General features: G+C 34.7%; 1 protein-coding gene and 1 pseudogene across 1 annotated transcript in view; one reads left to right on the top strand and one right to left on the bottom strand.

Moving 5' to 3' along the window:
• LOC145287758 (N(6)-adenine-specific methyltransferase METTL4-like) overlaps positions 1-13775 on the bottom strand; it is a 769319-nt gene that overhangs the window by 577552 nt on the left and 177992 nt on the right. The gene's annotated exons all lie outside the window — the stretch shown is intronic.
• Positions 6871-7002, top strand: LOC145288432 (U2 spliceosomal RNA; annotated as a pseudogene).

Below are 13775 nucleotides of genomic sequence, written 5' to 3'. Positions count from 1 at the left end.
TACTGGCAGGCGTAAGTAGTTTTCTAGCACGGTAGAGGGAGCCAACCTTCCTTGCAGCAGCCTTGGCAATGCTCTTAATGTATCTATTCCAGTTCATATTCCCTGTAAACGTTAGGCCGAGGAGTTTAAAAGAAGTACTTTCAGGCAATGTGTTCTTGGCCATTGCTATTGGTGGTAGAGAAGGTTTCTTGTAGTTATTGAAGGAAACAAGCTTAGTCTTAGCAGCATTGAATGAGACCAACCATTTTTGTCCCCATTCCACTACGGATTGGAGGTCATCCTCTAGTGTTTCTGCCATTTTCTTGGATGAAAGCTATTCGTTTAAACTCCTCAGCTTAATATTCCCAGGCAAAACGGATTGTAACAAATACATAGAAGAGATTACCAAGGTTGCTGTAAAAAAAGGTGGGCTCCCTCTACCGTGCTAGAAAAAAATATTTACACCTTAGAGTATCCTGTATCACTACAACGCCACCATGCGTCCATGCATAGAGTATTGTTGCCACATCTGGGCTTGTGCATCTGCTACTAGCCTCTTCCTTTTAGATAAAACCCATAACCCAGCTGATGTGAAGAAGGTAGGCGATATTTATTTGCTCCCTCACTGAGCAAATTAGTCACAAGGCCGATTTTTAAAGTGAGGAGTGAAGGGGAAATGGGGACCAACTCCCCAGGGAGTAGGGGAGCTGGATAGTGACAATCGGTATGAAGGGTTGCCCCTACATTGACCAAGGTCTTATCTGTGGGGTCGCCCCCACATAGGGTCTTTGCTTGCAGTATCTGCCGGAAAAGATGGTATTTATTTGCTCCCCCACCGAGCAAATTAGGCACAAGGCCGATTTTTAATGTGAGGAGTGAAGGGAGGGGGAAAGGAAAAAGGGGACCAGCTCCCGAGAGGTGGGAAATGGGAGCTGGTTAATGGTCAGGCATGTGGGGCTGCCCCCACATCTGGTCTTTGCTAGTCATAGCTAGTCATAGCTTGCAGTATCTGCCGGAACAGATACTACACTTTGATCTTGGCCCGAAGGCCACGAACGTCCTTCTTCTTGCGAAGAAGGTGGGCTCTCTCTACCGTGCTAGAAAGTTACTTACGCTTGAAAGTATCCTGTACCTCTACAAGGCCACCATTCGCACATGTATGGAGTATTGTTGTCACATTTGGGCCAGTGCATCTGCGACTAGTCTCTCACTCCTGAACAGGGTTCAAAGAAGAGTCGCCAACCTGATAGGTCTCGAACTGTCAGCTAGGTTTCAGCCTCTGTCCAACCAACGAAATGTTGCATCCCTTTGCCTGTTTTACAATATTTTAATGGTATATGTCTCGACGAACTGCAAGCCCTTATACCCCCTCGACATAAATACCCCCGACAAGCAGTAAAATCCCACCCCTACACAGCAGAGATCCCCAGATGCCAGAAAATCCTCTACTCTAATAGTTTCTTCCCCAGAACTGCTAGACTTTGGAATTCCCTTCCGGTTCCTGCTTCTCCAACTGTACTGACATGCAGAAGTTCAAGTGTAATATAAACAGACATCTTGCTGCTCAACTCCCCACATAGTATCCCCTAAATCATGTCCCAGATAGTAGCCCCCTATATCAATGTGGCACCATGCCTTGTTTGGGGTGAAAATGTAATAAAAAGCAATAAAATAAGAGTGTCTAATAGGTCGCGCACTATCAACCAAGCTTCAACCCCTGTCACACCACCGCAATTTTGCACCCCTATACCGTTTTAAGAGTACTTTAATGAAATGTGCTCTCACAAATTTTTTTATACGAAACTAATTTTTAATTCAGTTTTTTTTTTTTTTAATATTTCGTATAATCTAAATATATGTTCAGCCATAGCCTAATTGTTACACTGAACAAATATTTTTATTAGGTATATTTCTACATTCAAACAGACTTCTAATCTATAAATATAAAAGGGAAAATGTGTGTATGTGTGTTAGCTTTTTCTGTGTGTCTACAAAAGTCTTTTTTCAGAGAAGTGGTCGGTCGCTTCACAACTTTTTATATCATATATAAATCGTAATATCTCACAGTTAACAACGAAGCTCGCCTGTCTATTTAATTTGCTCGATTTCGGGAAGATAAATATTCAACATTTGTCGCTCGCCGCATGTGGGTTAGTCTTTTTCCTATAACATCTTGGGAAAATAAAAATCCCGCAGTCAAACTTGACCTCATTAAAACGGGCACCTGCCAAATCCAAGTAATTAAATAAATTCAAACGTGTTCTGTTAGCATCTTGCGGTGGGGCAATGGTTAACGTCGCACGTTTTTTTTTTTTCACACTTTAATTTACAACTTTGTCTCAACGGTTCAGGTTCGATCCTCATACTGACTTTTTTTTTTACCCCCCCCCCCGGAGTTTCCACACACACCTCCAAACACCCGGGCAACGCCGGGAACCCCTCGCTAGTAATTAATAAAATTTAGTTAATTAACCTTTAATGTTCATTAATATTCTATATTAATTTATATTACAGCTTTATTTTTTATCTATATTTATCTATATTAATTTTCTAATCTAACCTGTATCTCCTTGTATACAAAGATAGATATTATGAAAATAATGGAAATAGTATTCCAGCGAAATAGAGAAATGAAAAAGGAACAAACCAAGTTATGTGTTCATCAACGTTTCGTCTTTATTTCAAGACTTCCTCTGGATGAATGAAATTAAGAAAACAAAATACCAGTACAAATATTTGGAAAAATATTTTTGATGTAATAGAATGTACGAGCCTGGGTGTCCGGCGTCGCCCGGGTGTTTGGAGTTGTGCGTTGAGCAAAAAAAAAAAAAAAAAAAAAAAAGTGGTAATAGGCAGGCAGGCTCGAACCCGTGAATATGAAGGGAAGTGTTTAAAAAAAATGGTAGTAGCGTAGGGAGGGAATCAAAATAACAGTAGGCAGCCAGGGTGAAGAGAGGTGGTAAAAAAAAGTGGTAGTATGCAAGCAGGCAGGCAGGCAGGCTCGAACCCTTACCTCGAAGGCAGAAAAGAAAGTGAAAGAAAATCTGACGTCTTAGCCGAGGTTTCTATGACGCGACCGGAAGTCAAAAGCGTTGAAATTAACCGACGTCAATGACAATGACGATGACTTGCTAAAATGTCGGCGAAAAAAATCGACCTCTCCTTGTATAAAACGGCCGAGTTTAGGATGAAGGAATTAATGTTTTAACCAATCTTTCGATATTTGTCATTCGAGACATTGAGCTTCAAAATGATACCAATCTTGTCAGGATCCGTCGCCTCTGTCTTTTTGTTGTGTAATTTATTGACTGCTTATATGTATTAATTATTATTATACCCAAAGATAGGTATTGTATCTCTTAGTGTCGGGACTATTAATCGGAATCGGGAATCTGAAAAATCGGAACTTTTTGAAATTGGAAAATTGTCTGTTTTCCAATGCAAAAAGACAAAAAAAAAAAGAACGATTCCTTTCATTATATTTTTTTAGTTGATTTTGCTTTGAACAAATCTTTCACTGCAGAAAAACTCATAAATATTTATTGATTTAAACTTCCAGTAAAACTAAAATCAATACATCACCCCCCTCACAGGTGTGTTTTTATGTTTGGGGAAACTATCTGCACATTTAACATGTTTTTCCAGCAATCAAGACAAAATAACCATTTTATAGCTAAATATTTAGAGATTTATAAAGAATCAGAAATTGAAATTTCAGAACCGCGAATTCATTTACACTAGAAGTTTTCTCTGAAACTACTGGTCTGATCTGCTAAAAATTTTGTATGGACCTTTGTTATGATAAGCTGTGGCTAACTAAGTATTATGGTATCCACTTGAAGTATAGTTAGGCATTAATAGGGATTAACAGAGATTACTCACCACTATTCCACATTTACTCTAGAAGTTTTCTTTGAAACTACTGGGCCGATCTGTCTGAAATGTTGTATGGATCTTTGCTATGATAAGGTGCACTGAACTAAGTATTATGGTATCCGTTCAATGCAAAGTTAAAATGAAGATGAATGCCTAGTTGCAATTTCTTATCAAAAGTAACCAAGTTAAACCACATTTAGTCTTGTCAGTATGACTGGTTGCGAATACCGGCTGCTACAAGTTTGGAAAATGATCTCCAAGGACTAGTAGATTCTTTGGTGATTTCCCAGAATAGCCAACAAAATAAAAAGGCATGACAAAATAAAAACATAACAAATAAATGCCACCAAAGGCAACATAAGTTACTCTTCTACCTACCCAGATGAGATTTTGTGTTTTAACTTATTTTAAAGTGTCTTTTTACTTAATTAACAAAAAGAAGTGTAAAACCTGTCGAGTTAGGACAAAAAAACTAAATGGTGGCCAAATTCTTGAGTTGGAAGCCATGTTTAGTTTCAGAACAATTTCCGATGGTTAGTTGTTCTATACAAGTCCTGGAGATGATGTGTTCTCAGCAAACACCTGTTCTGTACAGGTTCCGGACTTTATAATTTTGCAGCCAAGGAGCAAAAGATTCTCCCCGTGTTGACACGAACAAAACATATGCAAGGTTGCTTTTTTAAAAAAAAAAAAGGGGGGGGGGTTAATTTTTATGGAGCAATTCTGGGTTCTGATTGGTTGGTAACAGAACGTGAATTAATTTGATTCATCAGTTCCTAGCAGCATCGTTTATAAATAGAATCTCCGAACTGTGAGGGACCATACCCATTATAAGTCAAAAACATTGCAACAGTCAAGCATCGATAATTGCTCAAAAATTGAAAATTAAACAGGTAGAGCATTACATTTTCACATGATTGTTGACATTTATTGGATAGATATCACTATGATCCATGCACCTATGAGTATAATAATCCTATATGTATCAAGTTTCAAGTCAGTAAACCAAAAATTGACGGAGTAGTTTGGTAGAGACCGTTCCTCACAGACAGACAGACAGACAAGGTCACTTTTGTATGTCTTAATAATTATAAAACTCTGGGGGCCAACTGGGCTTGTTTGTTTGTTTATATCTTGTATAAAATAAATATCGAATGAATGATGGTCGGATTAGATAAAGAAATATTGTGTCAAATAATCCTAAAATCTATATTCCTATAATTTTTTTTTTTTTTTTTTTGTATTGGTATTTATATTAAAAACACTTTTTTCTATTTATTTAAAAAGAAAATACAAGTTTTTTTATATACAAGTCATGGAACTGGATTCACTAGCAAAAAGATCTAGTTAATTTGCATATTCTTTTAAACATTCATTTTAATCAATTCCCTATTAAGTTTTGGGGTTTCTCATAAAATGATCCTATTTTACTATCAACTATTACGTGTAATTATATTCATGCAGATATTCTACATGATTTATACTTACGTAATATTTGCGTAAAAAGCTTATAGTAAACACAAACCTCTTTCTATATATATTTATGAATGCATAGATATATTTGTTTAAAAAAAATTGCCTACCAAACTCTTCTGTCTACAGGCATGAAACTTAATATATAAGGTATTCGAACCCATGCAAAACTTTATATTTGGGTTTTAGCCAGGGAAACTTGGTGAAAAAGTGTGAAAATTAAAAAAAAATGGAATTTTCCAGGTGAAGATTGAATGATGGCATTGCGAATATGCATGCATAACGTAATAGCTATTGGTTCATGGTTAAATTTTTGCCTTGAAGCAAACATATCTTCATAGCTCAGGCATTAATGTCAAAGGAAAAAGTAAATCGGAAGCTAAACGTTTTGGTTTCGATTCTCGGTAGTGGCGCATGAGTTTTTTTTTTTTTTACTTTTTAAATCATTACTATATATTGGGTCCAATATAATATAATAAAAAATACGAAATCTGCATTAATCAAAATATCATATTTAAGCGTATTTTACGACCGGGAAATGCCGGGTGGCCTGCTAGTAAATATATAAAATCATCGTGATGTGGACAAGTCTATTCTGTGATATAGGTGGAAAAACACTAAAAGGAAGATACCTGTTAATAAACTCGATTATACATAAAATTGATCTTGTCTGTGTCTGTGCAAAATATCTCTACCAAATTCGTCTCTAAATATTTGGTCTACTGTGTCGAAAGTTTTTATATAGAGTATTTGGATCTGTAGCAGACTTTTGATTTGCTTTTAGCCAGCAAAAATTGCTGCTAAGGGGTGAAAATTGAAAACAAAACAGTTGGTCTTGGTAGCAGTAACCGACTAAACATGTTTACATGAACAAACCTACATTCATAGGTTAAACAACGTTATTTTTTAAATATGTATATGATTATGAGAGTGGCCCAGAGGCTCAGGAATGAGGCTGGAGAGTTGTATGTTTCAGTTTCGATTCTAGATGATGGCACCTAATTCATATTTGTTTTTACTTTTGATATCACTATTTGGTACAATATAATAATCAATAGAGAATTGTCTCTATAATAATAAATACATAATCTATATTAATTAAGATATATCTAAGCATATCTTGTGACTAGGCAACGCCGAGTGGTCAGCTAGTATATATATATATATATATATATATATATATATATATATATATATATATATATACACACACACACACACACACACACAAATCTTTATCATTTTCTTTCATAAATCAATAAAGTCCTATGTGGCCTTTTATGGCGCTTTCATAATTCCTTCTTATTTACTACTTATGATAATTTTGTATTGTCCTTTCCAATTCGCTAACCCTGAGAAAATTGCCAGCTTTATAGGATGCCATGAACAACAAATTACAAATGTTTACTAAGCCTTAACATGCAAGCTCGTGGGGCAAGTCAAAGGGCGGACATATTGGCGTGGCTGACTGTACATAAATGCTTTTGTTTTATTTATTTTTTTTTTTTGTGCAGCTTCATTATGTGTTCTTTGCGCACTGATTACACTTCTTGGCCTTTTGGTCAAGATCAAAGTGTAGTATCTGTTCTTCAGATGCTGCACTTCCATTTCTTGTTCTTTTTCGGTGGAGGAGAAATCCTTCACGACTGAGACAATTTTATTTTTGTACCTTTTCTCCACGTTAAAAAACGACCCTGGTGTCTAACTCTGTCCTGTGGGGAGGCATAGTAAATAGGTACACTGTGAAACAAATTTCATGTTCCTATGTCTAATAACACTGTGCAACAAATTTCATGTTTAAAAAAACCTACATGCCACATAAAACCTTTTTAGGTGTATATAAAATATCCTGATATTAAATCTGACCTTTATTCTTCTCGATTAGGCATCATTTACGTGTACTTTAAATAATATTTTATTATTATTAGTTATAAATGAAAAACACAGAATTTTCAGTTAAAACAACATTTTTCCTCTTAACCCTTTTGTGTTGAGTGTCATCCCTTTTTTATATTCCAGCAATAATCTGCCAACATGGTTCCATTTTCTTATTTCTGTTATGGGGTTAAATGGTAATAAACGAAAGGAACACAAGACTTTTAGGAAACGAACATGATTTCACATAGATTACAGGCAAAGCGAGTTGAGCAATACCATTCCTCCACTGTAGGACATCATTTGCACACGACCTCCTTGGCCGCGTGCCAATCTCTGACTGCCGGGCACCAGTCCTCATTGCCAGAAGTGACATCACCAGAGGAAGTGACATCACGAGAAAGTCCATTAATTCCCATGGAGGGGTGTCTCCAACAATCACTGAAATATCCTGATGGAATCACTCACCATGTTCATCACTTATATCACTAAGATTCTAAGCAAAATTCTCGAAAGTGACAATTTTACAAAAAACTGTACCTAATTCGATAAAAAAGAAAGCCAGAAATGGATTTTGCATGCCACTGTGCACATAAAAATGGCCATAGACGTCCTGTATTTTTGAGTGTTGCACATTGAAATTATTATTTTTTTTTTTTAATGCAATGAGGTAAAAGTGTCCATTAAATATTTAAAAAAAAAAAAATTTTTTTTTTTTTTTCAATTATTCATGAGAACAACGAAGTTTGGGAAATGTTAAAGGTTGTTGCCAGAGTAGAATGTGAGAGAATTTTCGTATTGGCATTAAAAACGATTTTGTGAGGAACCATTTCGATTTAAAATCGATATAGTATCACACATATAAACTTGAGAAACGCATGTTTGATATATCAACATTATCAGAGTAAGAAAACTTACACGACATCAGGTCAAATCCGATTGCCATCTTCTTTGGATTCTGCTTATTCAGATAATGTTCACATATTTGACACATGCTCTTTTTAAGTTTACATGTGTAATAGCAAATGGATTTTAAACTGAAATGATTCTTCATACATCTAATAATAACATTAATAACTATGTTGATCACATCAGTTATATAATAACAAGCAGTGGGAAATGCTAAATGAATACACTGGCTTTTCAGTTTTATATAACGTAGCATCTTATATATATATGTCAAAACATTGTTAATTCACTGCCCGCATAGCAGCAGCCAAATAGCAGTCGAGTTTCGACCCTGGCTTGAGGTAGTTGCTAGTCTAGCTGCAGTGATGAGTTGTGAAACAGCAAAACAGTACTGTATGTGGATGACTATATATATATATATATATATATACTCTAGCAAAAGTACCCGTCGTTGACTGGGTTAAAAACAGCCTACAGAAAATGGACTCTGATTTATGAAAGTATGATAGGTTATGAAAAGGAAGGGTTGTAAAGGATAGCTTCGAATTTGGAGCTATCAAAACCAAAGCAAAATATGATGAAAGAAAAAATAAAATAGATAAACCCCATAATTTATTATACCATACCTGTTCACACTGAAACACTTATCACAATATTCTGTGGATCTATATTAAAAAACCTTGTTAAACTTTGTGACATATTTCTATTCTATGGAGGTCAGGCACGAACGAACACCCCATAATTTTATCATACCATATTCCTTCAAGCTGAAACATAATTATCAAAGTATACTTACGCATATAGATATGAAAAGTCTTTATTAAAGTTTGTGCCTATTTCCATTCTATGGAGGCCAGGCGCGAACGCAGACCCCACAATTTTATTATACCATCCCTATTTAAGTTAAAGCATGCGTAAAACATTATTATGTACATCTATATCAAAAACACTTGTAAACGTTTTTGTTTTTAATTTTTAAATTTTTTATTTCCATACTTTGTGGACCAGGCGCATACGCAGACCCCACAATTTTAATGAATCATCATTATGCCAGATCAAACATAACATACCCATTCCTGTGTCACAATACATCTTTTATCATTATATGTGATCAGTTTTCTATAATAGTCAACCATATAGGAGCCTATTCATGACCAGACACATACACAGACGTTCAGCTTTATATTATATATATGTATATATATATATATAGAGATTTTGTTATTGTCGTTTTTTCAAGTAATACATACGGTTAATATTGGCTCTGCCTCGAAGCTCATTTTTTTTTAATTTACTTAGAAAGTCGCCCTTTAAATTTGTTTGGACGTATATAACATTTTTATTTATTTATTATTTTTAAAACAGTAATCTACGTACACGCGTGTTTCGAGGTCATTACCTCTCGTCAGCATAGTTCAACTAGATAGTATATATATATATATATATATATATATATATATATACTAGCCTGGGTGCCCAGTGTTGCCCGGGTGTTTCGAGGTGTGTGTTGAGCAAAAATAAAAAAGGTTGTAGTAGGCAGGACACAAAAGCAGAAAAGAAAGTGAAAGAAAATCTGATGTCTTACAGCTACTCCATGACGCGACCGCAAGTCTAAAACGTTCAAAATTAACAAATCAAAACCAAAAGATGACTTGCAAAATGGCGTTGTTTTTAAACCTCACCTAAAAGCAAATTAGACACAAGGTCGGGGGGGGCCAGCTCCCTCAAAAACGGGGCACTCTGGCAGTATCCGAACAAATAGTAATTGTCTCAGTATGAAGGATTTTCCCTAACATTGACCAAGGACCAATTACAGAACAGATACTACTCAGCCTGAAGGCCAGGCGTTTGCATTCCAATAGTTTCACTTTATTAATACGAAAAAGGCAAACAAACATTAGAGACTGTTAAGCTTACTTGGATGGTCCTTGCACTGACCAAGCACTTCTCTTGCCCGAACTCTCTCTGTATTAGAGGAAATGCGAGAGAGAACACGTACAGGGGCTGCCACAAAAGAAATCCATGATTATCTCAAATGCCTTAATGGGGCCCCACTCCATTTGGTGGCTGGCCGTTGACTGCCTAGGTATCTTATCCGCCCTTTAGTATTACACAGGAGGGGCCACCCACCCTTGAGAGAAATATATATTTTAAATTTCAGCAGTATTTCTCGCAGTTAATGGTAGCCGAATGAATTAGGTCCTTGCTAATGAAGCCAGATATGGCTTCTGTTTCTGGGTGTTAATTGTGGCACCCTGCACTGATGAAAGAATGAAACACTAGTGTCAGTAAGTCATTTAATCATAATATATATGTGTGTGTGTGTGTGTGTGTGTGTGTGTGTGTGTGTGTGTACACACACATAATGTTCACATCTACTGACCTAAAGAATATTTCTTAAGTGCTGAATACATAGGTAGAAATTTTACAAGTAAAGCTATATAAAGATCAAACAATGTCCTCCATGAATCGATCTAGGTTAATTTCTCGTTAGGGGTTCAATAATTTATTAAACACCTACGCAACTCCGTGGAAACGTTATAAAAATAACATCTAAGATAGAAATAGTAGTCCGAACAATCCAAATTATACGAACCCATCCTGATCTCAAAACTTTCGAAACATAAGATTAAATATTGATACATAATTTTATTATTTCATTTTCAACTTTGAGGACAAAAGCGGAATGATGAAATACACGCATCATCTTTTGTTCTCGCGAAACTTTGTTGAATTTAATTTGAAACATAAATATTAAAATAATAAAATAAACAAAACGAAAATCCATGCAAATTATTCTAATAAATTTAACCAATGAAAAGCGTGTGCGTTTTGAGGTTGCGTAGATGAAAAGAGAGAAAAATAAATTAAGTTTTACTTTTCGCGCTGAGGAAGACAATCAAATTATGGTGACAAATATATGATTATATATTTTTAAGAAAATGTAATTCTTGCCTGTGATGAACGGGTAAGTATGCGTGGGTGTTTAATATGTAGATAAAACAATAATAGAATTGCTTATATCGAAGATTCAATCCATTAGGCTATCAGTTAATGTGTGTGGCGTATGTGTACCACCGTATATTAACTGTAATAGTTGGTTGGTTGTTTTTGTTTTACGGTATATCAACCCTTTTCAGGTTATTTAATGCCGAATCTAGTGATTTCGAAGAACGATTTTTTAATAGAGTATATTTGTTTGTTTTTTTTTAAGTCGGTTTCTATTTAACCCATAGTTGGGACCCTAACAGGTACTACCACTCCAGGTTAGAGAGGACCTGGGAACAATGGCAATTAAAGGGTGGCTTCACACTCTCCAAAGCCTGCAAGCTGGGGCCTCACAATCGGATATAGTTTAAGGTGATATTCAGGACCAAACTGTAATAGACAATATTACAAATATATATATATATATATATATATATATATATATATATATATATATATATATATATATATATATTAAGTAATGTGATTTATAATTTAAAATTTAAAAATCAAATTTTAATTAAATTAAAAATCCGTTTCATAAGAAGGAACAACAACAAAATCAATTATCTGTACGATCGTTTCGGAAAACAATGCTTTTTATTGTGGTATACATCAAGTTATCTAGAATAATTATATATAGTTTTTTGGTAAGCAAGGTCTCCTCATCAGCAAATTTTGGAGGGTTTTTATTGAATTTAAATATATATACATATATATGTGTGTGTGTGTGTGTGTGTGTGTGTGTGTGTGTGTGTGTGTGTGTATTCAAGTATTTAACAGAATTATAGACAAACGTTTTATACAATTACAACTATAAAGAGAAAGAATATATATATATATATATATATATATTATTTGTTTCTATGTGTGTGTATATATATAATTATCAGTCACTCTATTATTTATTATTAGTCCTTTTAAGGAGTCTGTCTGGGACATAAAAATGGCTGGACTTGTGCGATGATTATTATTTCCAGTCGTTTGGACACTATGGACTGTCTTAACGTTGTGTTTATATTTAGCATTTATAGTTGTTAAATTTCCATTAATTCTTGTGGTGCTTGATGATGGCCTGAAGGTAAATTACAAATTTTTTACTAAATCTTTATAAATAAAATAGTAGATGTGTGTGTGTGTGTGAAAATATTAAACCGATAAACTCTTAAACTACTGGTCACTGAAATTAACAGAAAATAGTAATCATACACCAAGGATGGTTTATACTGAGTAAAATCTTTGTTTGGATGGATGAATAACATGTACAGAAGTCTGCAAGTTTAAATGCAAAATGTTCATTTCAACTTGCCCGCATATTTCTATTACTTTTGCGCATGCGCAAATTCATTCATAGCTTGCAGTGGTTTTATTTAAAATCTTCCTTATCTATCTGTCAATAGCTCAAATGGTACGGAACAAGACTGGAGTGCTGGCACCCAAGTCATTTTTTTTTTTTAACTCTTGGAATCAATGCTATATATATTAAACAAAGTCTTCCCCGTTAGTTAAAAATAAATTGGAACCAGATTCCCAAGAGATGTAAAAATTTTGACACCAACTGACAAGAGATTGTTATATTCATTTTAAATCTCTCATCGTTTTCATCGAGGAATGGCTGTGTATCTTAAAAATTAATGAATTTGGATCGCAATCGCATCAAAGTATTTGGAAAATTAAATCCGAAACGAATTTAATGTTTCTCTATTTTTAGGTATCACGAGATAATTTCTGCTAATCTGATGGGATTAAAAGAAAGGTTAGATTGTCATAGTCGTTGCTATTCCTTGAGTGTTGGAATTTTAAAAAGTCTGTTCCCTAAAACTCACTGCAGAAAACATCTCAAAATTTGTGTACGTTAATAATAAAAAAAAAAAGTTCATTTAAACCAGGGAGGGGAGGTGCCTGGGTTTGCCCGGTTGTAAAATACGCTTAAATATGATATTTTAATTTGTCCAGATTTCGTATATATTATTATAGAGTCGTGATTTCAAAAGATAAAAAAAGTATTTAGGTGCCATCAGCTAGATTCGAAACCGAAAGCAAAACAGTAGCATTCAAAGCTGGTGACGTTACCACTGTACCAAGTAACATGCATATAAATTGATTAAAAATAAACTAACATGAATGTACAAAATGTTTAACGATTTTTTTCAATTTTAACCCCATAAAAACTATTTTGATCGGCTAAAAACTCATAAAAGATAAGTTCCTAAAACTTCCAATCATTTGAGGCCCCTAGCACCGCTCTGCCACATTTTAGTTTCGGAGGAGATAGAGTTTGAAAATATGGAGACAGACAGACAGACATAGTGAGTTTTATAAATTAGATTATGACATAAAAAAATTTGTACTCCAGAATTTACTTTTTTTCTACATATTCACCAGTATTCTCAATGCACTTTTGCCAGCGGTCAACGATGGCTGTGCATGGGCATCTGGAGCATGCTTTGTCATCTGAGGGTTATTCCAAAAATAAGGTCGCCTTTTTTTTTTTTTTTTTTAAACTAAAGAAGTTTAATTGTTACAAAGACGGGAGTGAAACCATTAAAACGAGCGACTTTTTCTTCTCCACAATTTATTTTTCTACATAGTCACCACCATTCTCAATCCACTTTTGTCAGGAATTCGATGAAGCATCTCTGCTTCTGACGCACTATCATTGCTGTTGTTTTCTT

This window comes from Euprymna scolopes, chromosome 11, assembly GCF_053919585.1.
Source record: "Euprymna scolopes isolate OS-2025 chromosome 11, ASM5391958v1, whole genome shotgun sequence".
NCBI classification, from domain to species: Eukaryota; Metazoa; Mollusca; class Cephalopoda; order Sepiida; family Sepiolidae; genus Euprymna; species Euprymna scolopes.
This window is presented reverse-complemented; position numbering and strand designations above follow the sequence as displayed.